This window comes from Dendropsophus ebraccatus, chromosome 5, assembly GCF_027789765.1.
Source record: "Dendropsophus ebraccatus isolate aDenEbr1 chromosome 5, aDenEbr1.pat, whole genome shotgun sequence".
In the NCBI taxonomy this organism is placed as follows: domain Eukaryota; kingdom Metazoa; phylum Chordata; class Amphibia; order Anura; family Hylidae; genus Dendropsophus; species Dendropsophus ebraccatus.
In genome coordinates this window covers 134,902,101-134,914,985 of record NC_091458.1, presented here as the reverse complement: position 1 = coordinate 134,914,985, position 12,885 = coordinate 134,902,101, and positions in this window count along the sequence as shown.

Below are 12,885 nucleotides of genomic sequence, written 5' to 3'. Positions count from 1 at the left end.
ATAATAGAGCACCAATCCATCAGATCAGTGCTCTATTATAATGGTCTGCTGCAGACCATCTGAATAGATTGCCGAGCCGGGATCAGTGTCATTCCGACTTATTAGAACGGATCTCCCCTCCGCGATCACATCGCGGGGGGGGGGGGGGGGGCGGGGTTCCCCACTATGTACCAAAAACTATACCTGCCTTTTTTGTGTGATCTGTCTCTTTCAAAAACTGTCCTTATATCAGCACTAAATAGTATTATCACAGAAGACCCGTGGAGCCTCATTTAAAGTGACTCTGTACCCACGATTTGACCCTCCCAAACCGCTTGTACTGTCAAATAGCTGCTTTTAATGCAAGATCTGTCCTGGGGTCCATTCAGCAGGTGATGCAGTTATTGTCATAAAAAACAACTTTTAAACTTGCAGCCCCGTGGTGTCAAATTGTGTGTATGCCATAGGATTGCAACGCCCCTCCGTCCCTCCTCCCCACCTTCCTTATCATTAGGAATGCCCCCGGGCAGGATTTTTCCTAATTATCACCTGAACACTGCACAGGTGCCTTAATGATCCAGGACATGTGCAGTGTTCATACAGGTGATGAATAGGAGAAAATGTTCCAGGCACATTCCTAATGATGAAGAGGACTGGAAGGAGAGACGGATGACATTGTAATCCTAGGGCATATACACTCTTAGACAGACCTTGGATTAAAAGCAGCTATCCAAAGGTACAAGTGGTTTAGTGGGGTTAGTATGTGGGCACAGAGTCACTTTAGGAGTCTCGAAACACAGGACTGTGACACTTAAATGAGGCTCCACAGGCTCTTTTTTTGCTTATTCATGTTTCCCAGGGAGCAATGCAATTAAGATTTCACTGCATTGAGCGCTTTAACCCGCAACCGACAGTGTTATCTTTGGCTGGTCTCCCTGAGATTGGTGATCTGTTTGTTGTATAAACAGTATCATGGAAGTGGGGCATACCATCCTTTTCCTCTCTATCTTGCTTTGTCTCACCACTGGTCATGTGATTTACAATGATGGGCCAAGACGGAATGTGACACTGTCCAGCGTTGATAAACACTGAACAATGAAGAGATATTTAAGTGTCATGTACATTTTGGATACAATGGCAGTACCTGTAATACAATTATGATGTATAGACGGTGAAGTAACACCAGTTCAGTCCTTTTTTTAAACCGCGGCCTAGTTCCTGCGCATTGCTCCGGCCTGTTCATATTAAAAGCTTGAAAATGTTTGTGTATGTGTGAAGTTTGTAAGACCTAAGGCTGGAGTAATGTCTAAGCATGTCTTTATAGGAAATAAAATTACAGTCTGTGTACAGTATATGTACTGAGGTCTTAGTTTTAGAATTAAGGCTATGTTCTCAATACAGGAATGTGCTATATCTGGGAAAGGTGGACGTCTATACATAATCCTGGCTGCTAATAATAATCATGATGATCATTATGAATAGACGACTGCCTTTCCCCGAAATAGTACGGCACTTCCCATAGTGGGAACATAGCCTTAAAGAGGAACTATCAGCAGGTTAGATAAATATAACCTGCTGATAGGGCCCTAAAGTGCACTGGGTACTGAGGATGAAGACATGACCCTTACCTTCATCCTCTGCGCCATTCCTGTGCAGTTGTGAATGTAATCATGTCTCCGGTAAGGCCATTAGGAGCACTGGGGGCGGGGCTATAGCCCCCAGAGCACGGATCTGGCCCAACCCCAGTCAGCAGTGCTCCAAACGGTCTTACCGGAGACACAATTACATTGACAAATGGCACAGGAATGGCGCTAAGGATGAAGGTAGGAGACATAACTTCATCCTCAGCTCCCTGTGCAATAGGGAACTATTAGCAGGTTAGATGTATTCCCCTTGAAATGTAGAACAGCAAGATTTTGGCTTTTTATAGAGTGTTTGTGTTTGTCTTTGTGTGTTACACATAAACTGAGAAAAATGTACAGTACTTCAAAGGCAGCGTGATATATGCTGAACCTGAAATCTGGCTGCAAAAAACTATTAAAACTGCAATAGGCTGCACAATTAATCTGCATAATAATAAAGAACTTGGTATTATTACTGTTACACACTTAGTTACATTGATTATGTTTATCTTTAGGTTTGTGCCAGATTGTATAAATCTTTAGAGGAAAGACGAAAGGACATAACACAAGGGGAATTTTTAAAAAGTAACAAATTTCACCTATAATATATAACATTAATTATTTACAAGCCCTGGTAATAAATAGTGCGTGTCTGCCGCTACGGAAAAATCCACTAAATCATATTAAATATGTAGTAACCAATCACTAGCGCCACTGTTCATCCATTGCCGTTTTAACTGAAATGTTGGGTCTAAAATATAATAAAGGCAAAGCAGTATTACTCGTTCTTTAAGGGTACCTTCACACATACCGGATCGCAGCGGATTTCATGCTACAAATTCTGCTGCGATTCCCGGCACTGCCATTTTCTATGGGTTTACATAATTCTTCAATGTGGGTTCACATTGAAGAATTCTCGTGTATAAACTCAGCGGAATTCTGCCGGCGGTACACGCTCACGGACGCGCGCCTTTCCGCCGGCTCCATAGACACCATAGAAAGTACTGACATGTCAATTCTTTTGGTGGAATGTGGAATCAGCCAGCCCATAGAATGGTGTCTATGGAGCTGGCGGAAAGGCGCGCATCCGTGAGTTTATCCGTGAGTATTCCTTAATGTGAACCCACCCTTGTAGTGGATTTTTCATTCTGTTGTGAGTATGTAAAGCCCCTTGCCACTTAACCCAGAACTGCTTGGCTAATACATTACCTTGAAGTGCTCCTGCTTGCTTCTCAGGCTCCCTGCTCCCTGGTATCCTGCTCAGCCAATCAGTGGCTGCGGCAGGGCAGTGCAGCAGATTGGCTGAGCAGGATACCAGGGAGCCTGAGAAGCAAGCAGGAGCGCTGTAAGGTAATGTATTAGCCGAGCAGTTCTGGGTTAAGTGGGGAGGGTCTTTACATACTCTCAGCAGAATGAAAAATACATTACGAGTATGTAAACCCATAGAAAATGACTATCGCCGTGGTCGGAACTTGAGGCAATTTGCTGGGACTGTTATATGGGCATGTTGAGTGCCACCTTCATTTGGCCTGTATATATTTGTTACCCCCCCCTTTAGTAATATTAAATGATAAAAGGGATTTTCAGTTTATGTCCAGTGACTGACAGATGACATATTGAACACTTATTTTAACCATCCCGGAAGCATCTACTGCGCAAACGCTTTAGGTTCCGCAGTTTTCCAGCACCCTCCTAACTTCAATACAAACTCTCCTAAATTGTGCACCAAATGGGAATAGCGGGAATGAGCGAACATCCTAATTTTCCCAAGTGTACGCTGAAGATTTATGAACAAATTATGAACCGGAAGTAGAAGTGTATGTTTCGGTTTAGCAGGATGCAGTTGCGTACGTATCAGATCAGGTACAGTGTAAAATACGTAATAACGAAAATTAACAATAGCTACAAATCAGTAGTAGCAAGATAGCAGGTATTATCCCGCAATCACAGTATACAGACGTATACCGGATATATAATAGTTTTTACAACAATAAAATGAAAAGCCTGGTCAACGCCTTTACAGGACGCAGACTTCCTAAATCAGTAGTAGCAAGATAACAGCTATTATTCCACACTCACAGTATACAGCCGTATACCGGATATATAATTTGTTTTTAAAATAATAAAAGTAAAGAGCTGGTCAACTCCTTTACAGGACGCAGACTGCACAAATCATTAGTAGCAAGATAACAGCTATTATCCCACACTTACAGTATACGGCTGGGTTCACACGCTGTAACTGTGCGGCTGTATTTTTTATGCGGCTGTAAATGTGCGGGTGAAACTACTGCCGTGGGAAAAAATAGACATGCGGCTCAAAACATACGGTCATTTACTTGGAAATCTGGTTCAACTAAAAATAACAAATAAAATGTTAAGAAAGTGATGCAAACACCTCTGGATGCATCTGGGAAAGCAGGGAACACAGTTTACATGAATCGCTATTACCGGGGTTTGCGATCCTCTGCACTATAGCCGATGTCTCTCATGGTTAATATATTGAATTAATAAAACACATTTTCTTTGCAATAAAGTCCCTTTTATTGTTCAATAATTAAATGTAAACGATTCCATCATTTTGCAATTAAATATACTGTTAAAATAAATATATATATAAATAAATGTATATTTATATATATATTTATTTTTTGACAGTATATTTAATTGCACAATGATGGATTCGTTAGAATTAAATTATTGAACAAAGAAACTGTATTTATTTAAACGAAAATGTGTTTTCTTAATTAAATATTAATTAGTACAGGAAGCTCTATAAGCCGTTAATTCATATGCCGGCAATAGAGCATTCTGTACTAATCATCACTTAACTTTAATTAAAACATCAAATGTTTCTTCTAATTATGTTATGACAATAGCATTATTAGAAGAAACATTTAGAATTATATGTGCGCTCAGCTGATTGGCTGTTCGGCTGAGCGCACATATAATGAGCCGGTACGCAGTACAGTGACTTCATTGTGCTGCGGACCAGCGAAGAGAACACATCGGGGTGAGTATAGAGCTCTCCCCACCCCCTCCCCGGCACTGCACCCCTCCCAGCAAGGAAGGGGGGTCACTTAACCCCTTCCTTGCTGGGATGGGTGCAGTCTGACATCAGTCTGGCCCCCAGGGGGTTAAGGGAGATACGATACATCCTCCCTTAACCCCTTGGGGGCCAGACTGTAAGCAGCGATCTGTAAAGATGCTGCATACTGTAAGGAGCACAACACCGCTCACAATGATGGGTGTTGTGCTCCTGTTTGTGTGTTTTTTGTGTGTTTCTCCCTTTTTGTTTTTCAGATATCGGTATCCTGGGGATTACGTCGGATTCCATGGACTACGTCGATGACCAGCGGTTGTTCTTTGAATTTTTTTTAATAAAATGGTCAATGAGGGGTGTGGGGGTGTTTTTATTTGAATAAAAAAATTTGTAAACTTGTGTCTTGTCTTTATTTCTTTACTTTATAGACTTAGTAGTGGAAGCCGTCTAATAGACGGAATCCATTACTAAGTTGGGGCCTAGTGTTAGCCGGTATAAAATGGCTAACACTAACCCCCTATTATTACCCCAGTACCCAAAGCCACCAGGGGTACTGGGAAGAGCCGGGTGCCAGTGGTCCCGGAGCGTCAAAATTGGCGCTCCTGGACCGGGCGGCAGCAGGCTGGTAAGATTTAGGCTGGGGAGGGCCTAAAACAATGGCTCTTCCCACCCTGGTGTTACCAGGCTGCTGTCGTTTGGTTTTTAACCCGGCTGGTTATAAAAATAGGGGGGACCCTATGCGGTTTTTTTTTTAAATAAATCAATAATTAAAAAAAAAAACGCATAGGGTCCCCCTATTTTTATAACCAGCCGGGTTAAAAACCAAACGACAGCAGCCTGGTAACACCAGGGTGGGAAGAGCCATTGGTTTAGGCCCTCCCCAGCCTAAATCTTACCAGCCTGCTGCCGCCCGGTCCAGGAGCGCCAATATTGATGCTCCGGGACCACTGGCACCCGGCTCTTCCTAGTACCCCTGGTGGCATTGGGTACTGGGGTAATAATGGGGGGTTAGTGTTAGCCATTTTATACCGGCTAACACTAGGCCCCAACTTAGTAATGGATTCCGTCTATTAGACGGCTTCCACTACTAAGTCTATAAAGTAAAGAAATAAAGACAAGACACAAGTTTACAAATTTTTTTATTCAAATAAAAACACCCCCACACCCCTCATTGACAATTTATTAAAAAAAATTCAAAGAACAACCGCTGGTCATCGACGTAGTCCATGGAATCCGACGTAATCCCCAGGATACCGATATCTGAAAAACAAAAAGGGAGAAACACACAAAAAACACACAAACAGGAGCACAACACCCATCATTGTGAGCGGTGTTGTGCTCCTTACAGTATGCAGCATCTTTACAGATCGCTGCTTACAGTCTGGCCCCCAAGGGGTTAAGGGAGGATGTATTGCATCCCCCTTAACCCCTTGGGGGCCAGACTGATGTCAGACTGCACCCATCCCAGCAAGGAAGGGGTTAAGTGACCCCCCCTTCCTTGCTGGGAGGGGTGCAGTGCTGGGGAGGGGGTGGGGAGAGCTCTATACTCACCCCGATGTGTCCTCTTCGCTGGTCCGCAGCACAATGAAGTCACTGTACTGCGGACCGGCTCATTATATGTGCGCTCAGCCGAACAGCCAATCAGCTGAGCGCACATATAATTCTAAATGTTTCTTCTAATAATGCTATTGTCATAACATAATTAGAAGAAACATTTGATGTTTTCATTAAAGTAAAGTGATGATTAGTACAGAATGCTCTATTGCCGGCATATGAATTAACGGCTTATAGAGATTCCTGTACTAATTAATATTTAATTAAGAAAACACAATTTCGTTGAAATAAATTCAGTTTCGTTGGTCAATAATTTAATTCTAACGAATCCATCATTGTGCAATTCAATATACTGTCAAAAAATAAATATATAGATAAATATACATTTATTTATATATCTATTTTTTTTAACAGTATATTTAATTGCAAAATGATGGATTCGTTAGAAATTATTGATCAACGAAAGTGTCTTGATTACAAAGAAAATGTGTTTGATTAATTTAATATATTAACTATTAGAGGCATCGGCATTCGGTATCATTGCCGGCTATTTTTGAAGTACTCCGTACGGACCGCCTGTCAATCCTCGGCCGCATGTCCAGCCGCAAACAATGGTCTTGTTCATTTTTTACGGGTCCGTTTACGATAGGGCCGTAGATTCAGAGATAGTGTGCACTGTGCAGCCGCATATCCTATACTTCCAAGCATACACACGAACCACCAAAAATACCGCCGCACAATTACAGCCGCAAATACAGCCGCACTCTTACAACGTGTGAACCGAGCCTACAGCCGTATACACTATCAGTAGATGTCTGAACACACTGCCTGTCTCACAACAGCTTTTAAATATATGGTTTTTATACTTTCAGCCCTAACAAGGGCTTTTGGGGGTCCCTTCCTACCTAACTTCACCTAAAAGCTTTCTCTCCCTGGTGTACAGTCTCTGCATCTCTAGCTCCAACCAGCAAGTGCCTTTACTTCTTAGGGACAAAGGCACAGTTGACAGTGGTGAGGCCCCTACAACCCTACACATCTAGAGTAAGGCATTGCTGTTCTCCAACCATGAGATTATAAAGATATATACTGGGTTTGATGGATCCCCTTGACGAATAAATGTACCTATGAGATACCCATCTCTCCTGATCCCTTCATACACATAAACATTTGGCTTGGCTGAATGTTCATGTGTTCTCATTGAAAAGTGGAGGAGTAAACCACTGCCAGACTTCTTTGGTGGTGGCTTATCTCTTTAAGGGCCCCTTCACACAGCAGAAAATAGGTGGAAATTCTGAACGGAATCTCTGCCACGGACTCAAAATTCCGCCTGCCTCATTGCCTCAATGTTAAATATAGAAGTATAGGGCACCTGTTTTCCGCAGTGTGAACAGGTCGTTAGACCAAAAGGATCTGGCAATTGACATAAAATATGATTGATTCTTTTCTTCCCTGACAACATATGTTGGGTAAAATTAGTATAGTTGGCCCCCACACACAATGTATAAGCAACCGCCGTTATTTGGCACTCAAAACAACGGCCGTTGTTTTAAATAAAAATTGCATTGAAGACTATGGACAACACCCCGAAATAATTGACATGATCATTATTTTGACAGCCAAAGCAAACAATGGCCAATGTTCAATACATTGTGTGAAACATATGAAAGTAACAACCATTGTGTAATATGTAAAGAACGGACGTTCTTTTCATAAAAAGTATGTTGTATAAACACAGCCTCAAGAGTCAGCTGGTCAGTGTGTGACTAAGATTTTTGATTCTGTGTCTTGGGTAAGATTATAATGATCCGAGAAGGGCAGATACGATACTTTGCATTACCATCAGTTAGTATTCGCATTGATATGCATTGCAGTCCCAGAACAGATGACATTGGTTTGTGTTCTTTGTAGTTTTTTCACAAGCTTTGGTACTGCAGCTCTCCTGCTGACTACTATACATACTGTGTAAGTACATGTAGTTACATGTACAAAGTTACAGGAAGACTTATCAGCTGTACAATAGATTGTCTCTGCATGATACAAATCAGGCCTTATGAAATCATGCAGCTTCAATATAGGAAATTGCAAATGAAATTTCTGGTCCACTGCATGGAAGGCCAGTAATAATAAACCAATAATAATAGGAAGACAAAGCAGCTGGTGAAAAAAGGTTCTCTAAGCCACAAGGAGACAAAGTGGCATGGAGATTTCTTAGCATCCCTGCATATTTTTAGCGACCATTAGGGATCGTCTTGGTTGGGCTCCCCCAATCAAATGTTGGTGGCATAAAGTATCCTAGCAAAATATTAATATACTCTATTTTCCGGCATATAAGACAACTTTGGGATATAATCGCCATATTAGACCGCCCCTCTTACACACTTTCCATTGGTAGTTTGCTTGCGTATAAGCAACTTTTTGATCACTTTTTATAATCTGATGTGACCAAAAATGTCCAATTTTGGGGCGCTTACCCCTTTAATAGTATGGGTGATTCCGCACGTGGCGATATCAAATATGTTTGTTTATTTTTATTTATAACATGGGAAAGGGGAAGGGGGTGATTTACACTTTTAATATGGGATAGTGTGGTGTCCCACAGTTAAGTACTTTATACACCTGTCAGAAAGTTATCCCTTCAGTGGTGATAAAGGTGCACTCTTTAGTTTCAGCACAAGGTGCCAGTGTTATGCTTAACCCCCTCCCACCGCTGTACAGTAAAGTAACGTCGCTGCAGCCTATGGCTGAGGCTGCAGTGACATTAATTTATGATCGAGGATAACACAGGCGCAGAAGCTGTGCCTGTGTCATCCACAGAGGGTCCCTGCTATCAGTGATAGCCGGGGACCTGCCGGAACTCTCAGCACCGGAGCGCGGCTCTGGTGCTGAGAGTTAACCCTATAGATACTGTGGTCAACACAACCGCAGTATCTATAGAGCTACAGACAGAGAATTCTTACTCTACAAAGGGAGAATTCTCTGTCCGGTGTTCATTGGGGCTCTGCAAAGTTATCGCAGAGCCCCGATGGTAGCCATGGAAACCAGAAGCCTCAGTCTTAAGGCTTCCTGGCTACGGAGGCCAGCAAGGGGAGGGAGGGAAGGCCGGGCGTGGCCGTGCACTCTGCCCCCTTCCCTCTCTCCCCTGTCGCTGTCACAAGATTGTTACAGCAGCAGGGGACAGAGGAGAGGGGGCAGACATAGGGACATTAGCTTATTATGATTCCATAAGCTGATGTCCAAAAACGACCTGGGCATTGATGCATCAATGACCCCAGCTTGTGAAAGGGTTAAGCTTAGTTATGTATTGCACAGCTGTAGTCACTATAGGGTTACTGTTTTTGTACCACATGGTCTGTGCCAGCTAATGGTAGATGCTCTTCTTTTTCTACCTATCTCTGTACTATATAAATACACACACAGCCCCCAGGGGACAGTCTAGTCTAGTCTAGTTGTGGTAGTGGACAGACACACATGTATGGAGAACACAGAGACTTTCTTTTCACAAGCTATAACTACAGACACAATGCAGTGCTAAGCAACTAAAAGAGAACAAGTCAGAGATCACCCCAGCCCACGCGAGAACCCCTGGGCTGGGCGGTATCCTAGACAGAGGAACTGACCCGGATAGAGCAAAGCTACAATAACCAAGGTCTACATACTCTATCTCGCAGCGCAGGTGACACCGGATAATTTCAGACACTTAGCTACTCTCAGGTAACCAAGGCTGGGGCTTGGGTCACCCTCATAGGACGGGTATCCCGACACTGCAGGGCAGAAGGTGGTATAGCGACAGTAAGGTCAAAACACGGGCACAAGTATTTATTCTCAAGTATTCTTCTTCAAGTCTTTTTTCTCTCAAGTTCCGGCAGACCACATTACTACACTGGGTTGGGGCTCTCCAGATAAACTCTAAACTCTTCTACTCTTCTCAACGCTAAACTGAACCAGCACTGCTACTCTACCTCAGCACTTAGGCATCTCTCAGCACAGATGTGTGAGCTTGTGTCTGTATCACAGAAGTCACCTAGTGAGAAGCTATCCTGTATTGCAAGAGACTTTCAGTAAAAACACTTTATTTATTCTACTGGGACTTGCACCATTGATCATTGCACCAGAACCTACACACACCGGGGCTACATTATTCTTGGGTTATTTTCCCCTTTCTGTGGGTGACTGTACCGACAGTCCGGGTGGGTCATCTTCCCACTCCAGGCCACTGTGATAAAAGTCCAAGGGACCCATCACAACCCAACTGTTGGGGACCAATATAGCCAGCCACTACAAAAAGCAGGTATACCATCACACCTGTGTGCTGAGTTAGCACTGGCGTCATGACTGTACCATCACTGGCTGAGCCATATTCCAATCACCAACATAACATCATCCCGGCACCAACTCCACAACAGGATTTTTTATTATTAAAAATACTTCTTTTTTTTTACTGTAATAACTTATAGCCCCACTAGAGGGCGCCAGCATACACCTTATGTTGGTTTGCTTTGGTTCTTAAACTCTTGCTCGGTTCTCAAACACTTTTGTGGCACCCAATCTTAAAGTACTCATTATCTGAACGTTTTTCTGAGTATGGATGGTGGGTTGTACCTGATAAGTGCATATACAGTACAGTAGTAGTACAGTAAGTGCATCACTATCTCCAATCCTTAACAGTGCTGGAATGGGGGGGCACTACACAGTAAAGCGTGAGCCCAGAGCAATCCATCTCAGAGCCGGGATTGAAGCATGAATCATGAAGCATGAATCCCACCTCCACGATCGCATGAGGGGGGGATCTCACCACTAGACACCATGGATGGCTTGCTTATAGTCATTTAAATGCAGCTGTCAGCTTTGAAAGCTGCACCTGAATGGCTAATTAGCCAGGCGCGGCTAATGCCCGTGGTCCATGGCTGCTGTCATACGGTCATAAGACCCCCTACTTTACAGGGGTTAAAAAGTCATTTTATACGCCATAAAAAAACGGTACATTATTCTCCACTTGGGCTAGGCTCTATCTATGTCTCTTCCTCATAACTCCTACAAATTTTTAACATCCGAATGCAATATTTGGGTAATTTGATGCTCAGCTTTCTGATTTTTTAGCTAAAGTAGCATCACATACACCTTATCATATAGAGCCCACATAGGTTTATATCCAATCGCTGTGAGAATAACCTCCGATTGTTAGACACCACCTCTCTAGCCAACCTGAAGGAGACGCACAGATTTTACAAGTTATAGTTACCAGTGAGTACAAGGAACAAAACATATTTCATTCTGTTCCAGGAAACATGAAAGACACATTGTGTCCTCAGTACCAGGAACATTAAATTAAATTCAGGGAAAACAATCCGGCAACTGCGGAATCAAATAGCTTTACTGAGAAATAGGGGTGAAATTGTAATTTATTCGGCATTTTTTCACAACACATGGAGCCAGATAACACACGATAAAGCTCCTGCCTTCTTGTGTGAGCTGAAATAAGATAAACTCCATTCAACATTTTTACCCGACTATATCTTCATTTCATTTTTAATTAGGTTTCTCTCTTATTGTCCGCTACATGATTAGCTTGTGCTGGAAAACATCCTGTACTGAAGTCTATGAAAGAAGCCAGGAGAATTAGCAGACTCGCTATTGTGACAGATACCACTTCAATACTGCTAATGCTTGCAAGGTGCAAATTCATTGACCCCGGCAGCAGCACTTGACTGTAACTTTTTTTTATTGACAGCTAACTTTAATAATCATTTCCATCCTGTGTTTTTCAAATACCCGTATTAAAAAAAGAAGTTATAACTCTTATAATACAACAAAATAGAACTTCAAATGGAGATAAGAATATTGTTACTTGTCAAACCCTTATGTTGTTTTTTTTAGAAATGGTTCATAATCTAATTCTCTGGATTTATCGTTTTTTGTCATAGTATGTTTTTTTTTTTTACAGGTATTCTATAAGTACTTCTAAAGCTTCATGTAATGTACAGGTACTCTCTACTTACTCATCACTTAAAGGGGTTATCTAGCAAAAATCTTTTTCTTTCAAACCAACTGGTCTCAGAAAGTTATACAGATTTGTAGTTTACTTTTATTTAAAAATATCCAGTTTTCCTATACTTATCAGCTGATGTATGTCCTACAGGAAATGCTGTTTTCTTTTCAGTCTGACATAGTGCTCTCTGCTGCCACCTCTGTCTGTGCAAGGAACTGTCCAGAGCAGCAGCAAATTCCCATAGAAAACATCTACTTCTCTGGACAGTTCCTGTCTCGGACAGAGGTGTCAGCAGAGAGCACTGTGTCAGACTGAAAAGAATTGCAAATTGTTGTTGCAAATTACAAATCTATATGACTTTCTGACACCAGTTGATTTGATAGAAATAGATTTTCGCTGGAGTGCCCCTTTAATATAATTATTGACTGAGCATTTTTTGCATCCTGTTTGATACGTTTTTTTTTTGTTTGTTTTTTTCAAAATGAGAAAAAAGTTACCTCTAAAACATAATCCTTATTTTATTTGTATCCTATTCTCTTACAAAAAACAGGGTCCATCTGGATCCTGTTCTTAGAAGTGTGTCGTGTTGCACCCTTTTTTAATGATGAATTTGCCCCCAAATAAAAAAACACAACAAGAAGTAAACGGTGGTGTGGTGTGAACCTAGACTAATCGTCTCTAGGTTGAAGTCACACATGCAGTTT